Here is a 14,774-nt window from a genome sequence, read left to right on the forward strand (position 1 = left end):
CACTGGCTCGCTCGCTCTCTCGCTCGCTCATTCACTGGCTCGCTCGCTCATTCACTGGCTCGCTCGCTCGTTCACTGGCTCGCTCGCTCGTTCACTGGCTCGCTCGCTCGTTCACTGGCTCGCTCGCTCGTTCACTGGCTCGCTCGTTCACTGGCTCGCTCGCTCGTTCACTGACTCGCTCGCTCGTTCACTGGCTCGCTCGCTCGTTCACTGACTCGCTCGCTCGTTCACTGGCTCGCTCGCTCGTTCACTGGCTCGCTCGTTCACTGACTCGCTCGCTCGTTCACTGACTCGCTCGCTCGTTCACTGGCTCGCTCGTTCACTGACTCGCTCGCTCGTTCACTGACTCGCTCGCTCGTTCACTGACTCGCTCGCTCGTTCACTGACTCGCTCGCTCGCTCACTGACTCGCTCGCTCACTGGCTCGCTCGTTCACTGACTGGCTCGCTCGCTCGCTCATTCACTGACTGGCTCGCTCGCTCGCTCATTCACTGACTGGCTCGCTCGCTCGCTCATTCACTGACTGGCTCGCTCGCTCATTTACTGACTGTCTCGCTCTCTCACTCGCTCTTTCATTCACTGACTCTCGCTCTCTCACTCGCTCTCTCATTCACTGACTCTCGCTCTCTCACTCGCTCTCTCATTCACTGACTCTCGCTCTCTCACTCGCTCTCTCATTCACTGAGTCTCGCTCTCTCACTCGCTCTCTCATTCACTGACTCTCGCTCTCTCACTCGCTCTCTCATTCACTGACTCGCTCTCTCACTCGCTCTCTCATTCACTGACTCTCGCTCTCTCACTCGCTCTCTCATTCACTGACTCTCGCTCTCTCACTCGCTCTCTCATTCACTGACTCTCGCTCTCTCACTCGCTCTCTCATTCACTGACTCTCGCTCTCTCACTCGCTCTCTCATTCACTGACTCTCGCTCTCTCACTCGCTCTCTCATTCACTGACTCTCGCTCTCTCACTCGCTCTCTCATTCACTGACTCTCGCTCTCTCACTCGCTCTCTCATTCACTGACTCTCGCTCTCTCACTCGCTCTCTCATTCACTGACTCGCTCTCTCACTCGCTCTCTCATTCACTGACTCGCTCTCTCACTCGCTCTCTCATTCACTGACTCTCGCTCTCTCACTCGCTCTCTCATTCACTGACTCTCGCTCTCTCACTCGCTCTCTCATTCACTGACTCTCGCTCTCTCACTCGCTCTCTGACTGACACTCGCTCTCTCACTCGCGCTCTCTGACTGACTCGCTCTCTCACTCGCTCTCTCTGACTGACTCGCTCTCTCACTCGCTCTCTCTGACTGACTCGCTCTCTCACTGACTCGCTCTCTCACTCGCTCTCTCTAACTGACTCGCTCTCACTGGCTGTCTCACTCGCTTTCACTGACTGACTGACTGACCTTCACCCTCCTGTTATTTATGCCCCCGTAACAAAAAAAAAACACAGCAAGCAACCATTGGGACAGATACAAGTTGCCAGCATTGAAAGGACAAAAAAAACTCGACATTATTATTAATACTTTTTTAATTTGGTTGTTTAGTTGTACACAATGCTTTTTTGGTCATATCTAAGGTAACAAAAATGCTTTTGACACTTCTTTATTATAACTTTTCAGCATGCTGCAAACTTCTGTAGAGCACAGCTTAAAGACATGATAAAGTCAATATCTCTGGCTAAACACTTATAAGTTCCCAAAGGCGAGACCTATTGGCTATGCCAATGCTTATTTCCTCATGCCTTCACACTGTACTTGTCACAGTCGACTTTAAGAGTGGTTCGTGAAATGGAGTACACACTACATTGAAGTAAATACAGGCATCTCAGTAATCATTTGTATGCATGTATAGAAAATGACATGCGTTCCCTTAAGCACTACTTAAGGTACTGCGAGAAGTCTCCACACTTGTTTTTTAAATATTTATATATTTTTTTTAACTCTTTTTATTAAAGCAAGTTTGCCAGTACATTGGGATACACATTCTGCTTGGTCAGTATTTAGTATTGTACAATCACAATTCTGGGCAGCCGGAACATTTATGAAGTTTTCAATCCGGTTGGTCCTCATCACAGAACATTCAGTGCACTGTAAGTCTGTACCATATGAGTTTCCGTAGGGGTGGTGACAGATCATCGCCACCCCCCCCACTCCCTTGGACCTTAGTGTGTCAGCATGGGTCTTCCCTCTCCCTCCTCCATCTGGAGTCCACAGAAGCTCAACCAGGGGACCAGATTTTAAAGAATTTTGTTGCGCATTCTCTCGCCTTATGTCACAATTTCAGCAACCATATGCAAATCTAGGCTCGATTTCCACTCTGCCAGTGTCTGTAGGTTGATGACGCCCCCGCAGCGCACCACTTCTCTCTTTGCCACCACGAGTCCTAAATTACACAGTAGCAGTTTACTACGAGAAAGACCTATGTCGGGGGGGGGGGGGGCACCCCATAGGATGTTTTCGGGATCCATGGGGAGCTGCACTCCCAGTATCTCACTCAACTCTTTCAATATCTGGGACCAATAACATTTAATTTATTGACATTCCCTCAATGTGGGTATGAATGTGCCTCTTTCTACCTTATAGTGCAGACAATTGGGTGTCTCCGTTTTCCCATTGCGTGCAGATATGCCCTGTCAAAGTACACTTTGTGTAGTATTTTGAACTGTATCAAACAAAGGCGCGACTTGATGGCCACTGCTTCCCAATGGGTATCTTCCATTGTTCCTGTAGTGGTCTCCCATTTAGTTCTGAGAGATTTTGAGTAGTCGAGGATATTATTATTTAGAGTTCTATAGGTCCATGAGCCTGCCTGCATCTCGCCCTGTAAAAGTCTACCTTCTAGTGGTGTAAATTAAATTCAGGGATATCAGAGACCTCTATCTTTTCCATCTCCAAGCGTGTTTTAATTGAAGGTATCTCTGGGTGTCACTCAATTGATATTCTGAATTGAGTGGAGCGAAGAAGATCATATCCCCGTCTTTCACGATGTCACCCAGTCTGGAAATCCCAATTGTGTCCCAATGCCTAAAACTCTGAAGCCTATTTGTTTCTGGCAGTCTTGGTTCCCTCCCAAAGTGGCGTCTCCTTTTATTCTATTATCTCCTTTCATTTGCTTTTCAGCCCTTCTCCATGCCTCTATTGCTCTTTAAGTGGCTGGTAAAAGGCAACTTAGTTCAGCCCCCCCACCAACCTCTATTTAGTGTTTGTTGGAAGGGCGTTCTTCGGGGGGCTTCGGAATACGTTCCTGACCACCCTTTGACCCACCTCTCCCAGAGTTAGGCCGAGCAATGGCGGGGAGGCCCTTCCTGGAAGGGTCTCGTTCCTAGGATCATACACGCTGCGCTTACACAGAGGGGGACACCACACCGTAGTTCTTAGTCAGACAGTATACTTTATCGACAGTTTCAGGGGGATCTTTATGATCCGAGATGCAGCTGTTGAATCAATGCCACAAGCGGCGGCGGTTTCGTGATGAGGGTATTGGGGTAGCGGGACAGTCTTTTAGATCAGTGTCTCTGCGGAGTATCCTTCGCACAGCTCTCCATCCTCGAGCCGGGGGATTTGGGTTCACTTGGCAATCTCCGCCGAGTCTCCTGGAGGGGAGCGCCGCGAGTCTCTCCGCAGCAACAGGTGGTTTCAGAGTCTCGGGAGACGCAACAGCGTCAGCAGGGCTAAGATGGATTCAGCTTTCGGGGAGCCGCGACAGCGTCAGCAGGGCTCGGATGGGTTTAGAGTTCGGGGAGCCGCGACAGCGTCAGCACGGCTCGGATGGGTTTAGAGTTCGGGGAGCCGCAACAGCGTCAGCAGGGCTCGGATGGTTTCAGAGTTCGGGGAGCCGCGACAGCGTCAGCAGGGCTCAGATGGTTCAGAGTTCGGGTAGCGTCTTCAGGTTTCAGGGATCGGTCGAGCCGCGACCAGGTCAGCAGGGCTCTCTTAGGTCCAGGTTTTCTCTACCTCCTGTCCCATCAGCACCCCTTGTTATACTCCCCCCCCTCCTCTTTGAAGTCCGGAGTCCTCGCAGAGAGGGGTCTGGTGCCTCGGGGGCAGTGTGTCGGGATTTCCTGTCGCTCTGCCCTTTGATCTGTTCAGGTTGGTCTGGGATGGACTCCAGACGCCCAGCATGCGAGGCGCCCGCTCACCGGGGGCCTGGTGGCCGATCGAAACCCTCCTTGGGGAGGAGATCAGAGGTGTGACCGGGACGGCGTCTCCTGGTCTGGCTTGGGGGCTTCCCTCTCTCTCGGCCAGGCATGCGTGGTAGGGTCTTGGGTGTTGCTGGGGCCCCGGCCGGCCATCGGGTTGTTGGGCCATGGTGGCCGGAAGTCTGTGATACCGGGGATCAGATGTGGTTGTAGGATTGCTTACTGGTCGGGAGGGTCCACGCCACAAGGCCGGTCTCACAGTGTTGATGTGTGTACCTCAGGAATTGTAGACTTTCCATGGCCTCGGTTGGGTGTCCTCCCTCTGTGTGTTCCCGTTCATTGGCTATCACAAAGTGCGCTGCTCTGTAGAATGACTGTATGTCCATTAGGCCTATTCCACCGTTATATTGACTACGTTGTAGTGTCTTCAGTGCTACTCTCAGGTGCCCCCCATCCCACAGAAGTGTGCAAAGTACCTTGTTCATCATCTTGAATATTTCCACTTGCAGCTTACAATATGTTTTGCAGCACATATAAGAGCTTCGGGAGTGTTGTCATTTTATACATTGCTGCTCTGCCCAAGAGCATCAAAGGCAGCCGTCTCCACCGTCTTACATCATCGTAAAATTTCTCTAGAAACCGTTTGATGTTCTGATTAAGGTTCGCTGTTACATTGGTGGTTCTATATAAACCTAGGTACCGGAATCCCTCTTGAATTACTCTTTGGCAGTTCAGAGGGTCTGCGTGTCCAGACTTCAACCCACTGTGTACAGACTGGATATGTCTCTGTTTGTTGTATCCTGCGTATCTGCCATATTCTTAGAACAACTGACGAATCGGGGGAAGTTTCTAGTTGGGGGTCAGTGACGTACATTAGTATGTCATCTTCATAGAGCCAGATGTGTTCTTCTGAGATGTGTCCCTCTTCATCTTTGAACCCGCTCATTTCAGGGTGGGCCCTAATCAAACATGCCATTGGTTCTAGCGCTAGAGCAAATAGTAAAGGGGTATAAGGGGCACCTTGTCTGGTGCCTCTCCATTTTGGGAATATTGCTGTTAGTTCACCATTTACTCTCATTCTGGCTCTCAGATTGTACCCAGCCCAAGAAGATGGGCCCAAATCCAAATTTTAACAGGGCTTGTAGCATGTATGGCCAGTGTACGGCATCCAGTGAGGGAAATAATGTGGGGCTGACCTTTCTTTCACTGTATCTAGCCAATTAGCTAGGCGACAAATGTCAAATCGTGTGGCATGTTTAGGCATAAATCCAGATGGATAAGTGAGGTTATCACCGGAAGTAAGCGGGTGGCCAGGATAGAGGCCAGAATTTGTGTTTCTACGTTGAGTCAGGAGATGGGGCCCGCAGGCGGGGAAGAGGGGGGCGTGGGGTGTTTTGCCCGATTTATGAATCACTACTACTGTGGCGTTAAATAAATATGGTGGATGCGTTTTCTTCTTTTGTGTAGCCATATACAGATTTAACAGATGCACACCCAACAAGCTGGTATTGCCTTTCAAAAATTTTGCTGGTAGCCTGTTCAGACCGGAGGTTTTCCCAGTTTTCAGCTTGCCGATTGCGTCCATTATTTCTGCCAGGGAAATGTCCTTATCGAGTTCTTGTTGCTCAGGCTGTGTGAGGGTATGGATTTCGATTGCACGAAGATAACTATTGATTTGCACATGATCTGCAAGTGGCCTGGATTTATAGAGTTCTGTGTAATGTTTAGCAAACGCACCTGCTATAGCAGGTGCTGTAGTGTGCGTTCCCTTTGTGTCATGTATCGTGGTGACCAATCTTGCTTCCCTTTCCTTCTTACTCAGCCAAGCAATCAGTTTATCTGCTTTGTGTCCGGTTTCATAGAGTCGATGTGTGTTCTGGAGCAGGGTTTTTGCCTCTTGCCCTGCTAGCGCTCAAAATTCTCTTCTTCTTTTCGCAATTTGTCGAAGCGCAAGAGTATCCGCCTTTGAATCTGTCTCTTTAGATCTAACAATCTCCCTGAACTCGCCTCTCTTCTTGTATATTGTGCTCTATCCTGTAATACTGGCTTGTAAGCTTCCCATAGGGTGGCCGACAAGACTATTTATCTCTCGTTCTCCCTAAAATATTTAGAGTCTACTTTGATCTTATAGGCTACCTCTGTCTTTTAAGTTCCATGCACTCAGTCTCTACTCCTGTCTATGCTGTCCACTGTCAACCGCAGTGGTGAGTGGTCTGAAATGCCTCTCGCTATATATTCCGCCCTCTCCACTATCTCTACCTCACCTGTGGGTAGTTGAGTCGGGGGAGGGGGGGGGGAACTTTGAGCCCCAGAAAAGGAGTAGGCGCGATCCTCTGGGTGTGTTCGACGCAAGAGATCAGTCAAGCCCAGGGTGGTCAGAAACTCTGCCGGGGGGTAGGCCTATGTGGATCTGCAGTTACACTTGTTTGGTCTACCTGTGGGTCTGTTACATCATTGAAGGCGCCTCCTATTATGAGCTTGGAGGGTCCGGACTCCAGCAATATCTCAGCCACTGTGTCTAAAGTCTGCGTCTGTAGATGCGGGGGGGCATACACGCTGATTAGTGTGGGTGTTTTCTGCTCCCAAGTCCAGTGTACTGCAACAAAGGTGCCCTGTGGAAAAGACCAGATCTTATTTTTTTGAAAGGGGGAAGATTTTTTGATTAGTGTAGCGACAACCCTTGATCCCGAGGAGAATCCCGCATGAGGTAGAGTTGTATACGTCCACCTTCCCAGGAAGGCGCAGTGTGTTCCTATCAGATGTGTTTCCTGCAGAAGGATTATGTCCGCTTTTGAGTCTTTTAAAGTACCTTGTAACTAACCCCCTCTTGATTTTGTTCCCTAGGCCATTAACGTTCCATGTCAATAGTGAGTACTTTTCCTCATCCATTGATCATAACTAAATAGTTTCCTCTGATGGCTAGAATTAGTCTCATGTCAGTTCTTGCCGCTCCTCTTGGTAGCCCGGTGACTGCCTACATAAAAAAAATTGCTATATGCAACAAATCTAACTCCCCCCCCCCCCCCCCCCCCCCAACTCTCTTCTCCTTCCCCCACGCCCATCTCTCAACTTGTCACTAGAACTGAAAGGCGCAGGCGAAATCAGAGAGCTCTGTATCCCCACCCCCCCTGTGATTCAAGTGTTAAGGAACAAGGAGTCTCCAGTCTTAATCAGTATTAATGTATTTTCATTCAATCTGTCTTAATAACCAAAAGTTCAAGTTTTAATGAATCCTTCATTTTATCAGTGTTTTGTTTACACAGTGTGACCAACTAACTTCCAGGTGTGTAACCACTTTATTCCTTACTTTCCATAACTAACAGATGGCTTCACAATCCTGTGCTCCCCCGATTCCCCCAATGCATTTCAGGCTGGGAGGCTTTTAATCATTGGGAAAATGTACCCACCAAGTAGGCTTCAAGTTATTTGGACACAGGAGTTTGAGAAAACTACGATAATATTGATTAAGAGTGGTGATTCCTCGCAGTACCTGAAGTAGTGATTGAGGTAGAGGTCTTCAAACGTTTTGATGCTAAGACCCCCCTTGTCTAAATTATTTAGACATAAGGACTCTCTCCTGACAGAAATTTCTAGAACCTAGTACTCCTCATCAACAACTATTGACAACCATAAATGTCATAAATTCCCAGGATGCTTGTTTCCGGTCCAGGGAGGACCTGGCTTGGCAGTTCGGGCTGGACTGTTCCCATGAGGCACAGGGTCAAGACTGATTTGCATATGGCCAGGTCTAAACTGGGGTGGCATGGTGAGCAAAAGAATGATGGATTTAACCCAGATCTCTTGAGGAGGGGGGGGGAAGGGGAGGGTGTGTGAATGTTTTGATTTGTTCTGCATTCCGTCCATCAATGTGTGTCTTTTGATAAATTCCCACAGCAAGTCGTTTTTACGTGGGGGTAAATGTTAAGCAGTGTTCAGAAAACCAAAGGTCAGTGAGTGTAGGGGAGTGATCAAAGGTGTAGCTAAAAACAAAGGGCCTCATTTAATGAGGAATTGACGTAGGGCGGCGCCTCAAGACTTTTGTTTTCTTTCATCTTTAAGAAATACCCACCAAGCATGTTGGGAAACTGCCCATTTAATGGTAGCTTGCAAAGCATTTTTTTGTATTTATTAATTTATACAATGAAGACCCTATGACAAAGTAGGAAGATAGTTGTAAGCTGAGTTGAAGAAAGTGAGTAGAATTAAGAACCAGAACGTTAAATGCATATAAACCGCATAGAAAGCTAAAGAGAAAGAATAGCAATAGAGGGCAATAGACAAGAAATGAATAGAGTTCTAGAATTCCTTGCATGGCCACAATGTAATTTATTCCTCTGAGGATGGGACCCTCAGCACCTGGTCTGCCTGCGAAGATAAAGAAAAGACCACTGTAAGCAAGGACTGTCACTTTAAGAGCCCAAAGCTCCGTAGTCAAGCGTAAGATTAACTACCCTGGTCTTGCAGGAAAGGGAAGACCACCACCTCATAGTTCACTTGCGTTTTCTCTGTAAATGTCTTTTTTGGGTCTACGAATGAATTGGCTTTCAAGTAAAGCAAGTCAAACTCCTGGTTTATATTACCGAACCTGCAGGAGACTCGTGCTTCTGCTTGCGTTACCCTGCTTCCTTTCCCTCCCTCTCCCGTGCATGTTGATTTTGCGCTTCTCTAAGGGCCTAGTTTTACCATCAGGCCTTTATCTCTATCTAGCACACTCACTGGTTCCTCTGCTCTGTTTTCACTGCCGGCGGTCCCAGCTGGTCTCTGCTCTGACTACAAATCCCATCTATTCGAGGTCAAGCATTGCTTTTTACTCCTCTAGTTCACTCTTCGCATCTGGGAACATACCGGGAGGGCTACGCTTGATGCCATCTTTCTTTTTTATGGTTTTGAAAGCAGGGGGCTTTGCTGCAAAGGGTTTTTTGTTTCTTTGCTGTACTGCAATAAACTTGCTGACTTTAGTCTTGCACTCTGGTTTGTTTCTGGCACACTTCACAACTATTTTTAAGCCAAGATGGGTAACTTTAGGATGCTAAATGCTGGTTTTCTGGCCACAGGCCTGGGTGTGTCTTCACTGCATCCCATTGGTCACTGCCCTCTGTGATTTGTTTTTTAAAGATAGACTTAATAACAGGTAAATAGTTAATACATTTAAAGTTGTGAACAAAAGAAACCAGAAGTTCTTGTACCTACAGAACCCAAGTCGCAACTCTGGGAGTTTGAGAATGGTTCAGGGCTCTCTTGAAAAATGGGGGGTATATGATAGATCCATTTATTTTGGTTTAAATGTGTTTATTGGGATTTTAAATTTCTTATTGCTTGTTGACATTTTGCATTATTACGATGCATTTATACACAATTACAGTTGGGTGTGGAGTACTTGTAATCATAAGCATACATTGTTACTAATTCACAGTATTATAACCATTTAGTCTGTAGAGGGTAATTGATAGATCCATGTGAGGGATGTTTTTATTCTGTATTTTAATGTAGTTCCCTATTATTCCAAGATGGTCTTGAATGAAAGGTATCACCCCCTAAAAATATTGTAAGTACTTGGTTAAAGCAGGAGACATATAAAAATAAGTCCCAAAAACCAACCATCTACATTAGTAAACCGTCCACAAGGAAGTCTTGGATCCTCCTGGTAATTTAAGATTATAGCTATAATTTTAAAATGTCTAATGATTGTGTAGTTTAAGTTGCTTTTGTATACAAATTATTAATAACGTTTTCATAACTGTAACCTACCCTCAAGCTTTTTTTTTTTTAATAGTTTTTTTCATTGAAAAAAAAAATGTATTTTCAAATCCATGAGTTTCGTCAAGTAGTGTGTCTTGGAGTACATTGGAGGAGAGTGGGCTAGAGTACCGTGCCGTAGTGTCATGTAGTGGAGTGGCATAGGGTGGTGTGTTGTATAATGCAGTGGCATGTCCTATAGTGCAGTAGTGTAGAGGGGCGTAGCGTGTCATGGTGTGGCATGTCATTGAGTGGTGTAGTATGTTGTGTTGCAGCGTGTCTTGGATTAGAGTATTGTAAAGTGTGTTCTGTCCTACTTTAATTTTTATTTTATTTCTATAGGTACTTTGGTACTGTTTAGATAGTTTTGAGAAAGTCAAGCAGTACTCCGAAAAATTAAAAATAATATACAGAACAATAGGAATACTTGGGGGTGGGGGGGGGGGGGCTCTAGGTGGCGCATGACTAAGATGGCCACACATCTGTGAAGCTCTGGCAGCTTGGCAAGTAAAATCCGGCAAAGATCCTACCCCTACCAGATGAATCCCATCTGAAATGCCTGCAGTGTACTCCTTGATGTATCCGGCGATGCAGTGGTGATTTTCGTGGCCACCAGACGCTGCTAAGTGACCCCAGCTCGGCTCCTGGCTATCGTGCGGCGAGCGTGCTTCTTAACCTGGAGGCCTGCGCGGCTACCGCCGGCACGAGAGTCCCGAGAATCCCACGTGGCGGAAGGCACCATTCGCCAGCGGCTCTTGGTCTCCCCAGGCTTGTTACTAATCCACCTACTACCAGCCCAGCTGCCGCTGCCACATGAGGGGTGAGAAGCGGTGATCCACCGATGCCTTTCAGGGACACACGGTGAGCTGCCTGCTGCCCCTTGCTGATTCCGGGAGACGGCCCGAGTGGCGCTCACAGACACTCTGGTAGACCTCCCGTCTGCTGCACTCTGGGACGCCCTGGGGGGGACCTCATCACCGCCTCGGCCCCAATCGCCTGTTAATTAAATAAATATTTGCAGCGGCTGCTGCGACATGCGAGCAGTGGTGAACGACCAAAATATAGAATCCAAAATATAGACAGGACAGAAAATCGAAATATAGATAGGACAGAATATCGAATTATCAAAATATAGATAGGTCAGAATATCGAAATAGGGGTATGAAATATCGATTTCCATAATATCGAATTTAAAAATAGATTGCCATAATAACGTTTTTTTTTTTATTTATTTTTTTAGTGTTATGTATGGTAGTATATGTGTTAAAATTATGTATTATTTTTGTAATGTATGTTTATTTTTTTTAAACTAATGAATGTAATTTAATTTTTGCGTATTTTAATTCCGTAGCGGGTTGTGGGTTTATAGGGGAATAGGGTGGGAAGTAATTTAATTATGGTAAATTAAATATATTTATGTTTTGATAATTGATTGATTACTAATTGGTAATTAATTTTTATTAATTGATAATTTATATTAATTGATAATTATGTTGTATTTTTTAGTAGGAGCGGGTTGTAGGTTTTAGGGGAATTGGGTGGGAAGTAATTTAATTGTAATAAAGTAAATATTATTTTTTTTATTTGTGTATTGATAGTTAATTGATAATTAATTATTAATTGGTAATTTGTATTGGTAATTTGTATTTGGTAATTTTTATTAATTGATAATGTTAATTGCATTTTTTATTATTGGGAGTGGGTTGTGGGTTTATAGGGAAATTGGGTAGGAAGTAAATTAATTGTAATAAAGTAAATATTAACTTTTTATTTATATGTATTGATTGATTAATTATTAATTAGTAATAAAGAATAAAAAGAAAGAAAGAAAGAATTAGTAATTAATTTTTATTAATTGGTAATTATTTTTAAATAACTTTTTATTGGTATTGATAATTAATGTAATCTTATTTTAATATTTAATCATTACTTTCCCTACTGTTGCACTCTCAGGAGTGGGAATAGTAATTTTTACTCTTCCACTATCCAATGCTTTCCCTACTGTTGCACTCACTGGAGTGGGAATAGTAATTTTTACGCTCTCACTATCCAACAAAATCTCTACTTTTTTTACATTACTTTTATTATTTTTACATTTTAAGCTTTTTTATATTTTATGTATGTTTTTTTATTTAATTGTTTTTAATATTTAATTACTTTTATATTTTCAAAACATTTTAAAAATTCGATATTTTAGCTAACTATATTTTAACATTCTATATTTTGGAATCGATATTTTAGTACTTACCTGTTTGTAGATAGGGAGTCTATATTCTGTCCTTCTATATTTTGGCGTCGATATTTTGGGCATTCTATATTATGTCCCTAGATATTTAGTCACTGAATCGCGAGCAGTGCAGACGTATCTCCCTACCTTGCGCAATTAACTCGCACTGCAACGCAGCTGCCGCCATCGCTGTCCTGCTGCGTTAGACTCCTGCGGCGCACCGCGGTGCTCCCTGCCGCTTCAAGTTGTCGCTGTGGCAGCCCGAAACTCTCGTCTGCTGGGCTTAACTGCCCACTGCCCTTCCTGGGGTTGGTGAGTGTGCCGCCTGTATGAACGAACTGTGGGACTGACTCGGCACCCCGCCCTCTGTTGTGAGCCTGCACCCCCCCTGATCTGCTGTGAATGCACACACTGTCACTGGTGGGCTGCCGGTGGACTCTGCAGCATTGGGAGCCATTTAGACTGCTCTGGTGGACTGGCTATATCCGCGTGGTGTCTATTGCGGGTTGTTTATTCTTATGCCGCTCCGTTACCAACTGCAGTCATGCTACTCAATTCATTTATTCCTTGGAGGCCATTGCTGATACCGGCTTGCTGACTGCTGATACGACCTTCGTTGTAGTGGCTTGCTGTGCTGACTTCCGCACCCTACACTGTACAGTGGCGCATGGGGCACTCCTGCCGTTGCGGCGCAGACACCATCATAAGACATATTGGGAGGATACTGTAGTGAGCGACCTGGGCTCCTTTTAGTGACCATCCACACTTCGTTAATACTGCATGCCCTTCCACCGGAATCTCACCATCCACATTTCACCTCCTGCGGTGTCCTGTGGTGTCCCCTTGGGCATACCTGCCGTCGTTCAGTCCCGCCACAATAATCCAGGCTTGATTCTACCGGTTCCCTGACCGCAAGAATGGGGAAACCTGATGGCTGCCAGCCCAAGCTGGTTTTTGACTCAAAAAGGTGGCTACAAGGACCAATACCGATGACAGTAGCCAGATAGACCCCGAACAATCGCAGGAAACTCAGCCAGCCCAAGCAGACGAGGTCAAGATGCTATTATTGGCTATGCAACACAGCCTCACTGATCTCTCTGGCAAGATGGACACTATGAATAGCTACCTTGACTTTCTGGTTCAGAAAGTGGACAAGCATGATGAACAGCTCAAAGTGGTGGAACAGCGTTTTTCTGACATGGAAGATGCGAGCTCCCAGATGCAATGTCAGCTGTCGCAAATGGACGAACTCTTGAAAATCATCGCAGCCAAGAATGATGATCTCGGAGCCCGCAGCCGCTGCAATAACATCCGAGTGGTGGGCATACCAGAAAGCACGAACACGGGCTGCATGGAGGACTACGTTGAACGCCTCTTGTTAGCTGCCATCGGCCCGGAGTCCTTCTCAACTCATTGTAGAACGAGCACATCGCTCTCTTGGCCCTCGCTCTCCTCCTGGTAGCCCACCGCGACCCATCGTGGCTCGTCTCCTCAATTATCGAGATCGTGACACCGCATTGAGGAAGGAACGAGAGAAAAAATCATCATCCTTTGAAGGTAATGAGTTTACCATCTACCTGGACTTCACGATCATGGCCCAGTAATTTCTGCAAGTTAAGCAAAAGCTACGCACAGCCCAGGTGGAATATGCCCTCATGTATCCGGCACGGCTGCGGATCACTTATTAGGGTAAAGCCATCATTTGTACCAACCCACAGCAAGCCGAAGATTTCCTCAAGTCTCTCAAGCGTAGATCACCACGCCACGATTCATCCGACCAAGATTCCAGACATTCATCTCCTGCAAGAAGCTGAGCTGAAATCTCCATCACTAACCACTCGAACAATCGCCAGTGGCCCACATTACCCCCACTATTTAAGGTTACGCTCTGCTCAGTTTTAGTACACATGCTAGGGTAGTAATCGATGTGGACTAATGTTGTCGTTTTGAATTATTTGTACCTTTCCTCTGTGTTTTGCGCTTCTTTGAATCGTCATGGGCAGTTGCACACTCCCTCGGAATTGTAGGCAACACAACACATTTCTGTGGATGTGTTTTTTCCCCTGTAGGTAGGCTTTTTTTTATGGTCCGTGCTAAGCACCCTCCCCCTGGTGTTCTTCTCACCCCCCCTCCGGGTCCCTATGGATCTGGGGCACTGCATCGCAGTTATGGGATGGGAGACGGGAGGGTTTTGTGTTCCACTGGCCCCCCCCCCATGTGGGTGTTCCCCAAAGCTTCGCATTTTCTTTTTGTATGACTTTCTTGGTTCATGTGATTAGGACTGTTACATCAGAGGGACTTGGGGTGGGGGGGGGGGGGGCGATCATGCAACAGCACGATTGGGGTGCTGATGTGGGTGGGGAAGGTTGTGTTTATGAGATTCCACTTCGCTACCGACATGCTCTGTGTGCCATCGTGAGCGGTACCTAGTTTGGGATTGTTGTATTTTCTTGTTGCAATTATCACATCAGCAGTTAGAGAGGATAGCTCACACTACCCGCTCTGTACGCTCACTGCACCATTAAACATCACCTTTACGGCACATTATAATTTGGCATGGCTTTTCACTCTGATCAGCTACGATTAAAATTACTACCATGGAATGTCAGAGGCCTTGGCGCCCCACGTAAGCGTAGGCAGGTCATAGCTTACCTTGATAGGCATTACATAC

General features: G+C 46.2%; 1 protein-coding gene across 1 annotated transcript in view; it reads left to right on the top strand.

Annotated features, from left to right (window-relative positions):
- The window catches only part of SUPT6H (SPT6 homolog, histone chaperone and transcription elongation factor), a 1,106,805-nt gene that overhangs the window by 28,703 nt on the left and 1,063,328 nt on the right, over positions 1-14,774 (top strand). The window lies entirely within an intron of this gene.

This window comes from Triturus cristatus, chromosome 3_2 (assembly GCF_964204655.1).
Source record: "Triturus cristatus chromosome 3_2, aTriCri1.1, whole genome shotgun sequence".
Classification (NCBI taxonomy): domain Eukaryota; kingdom Metazoa; phylum Chordata; class Amphibia; order Caudata; family Salamandridae; genus Triturus; species Triturus cristatus.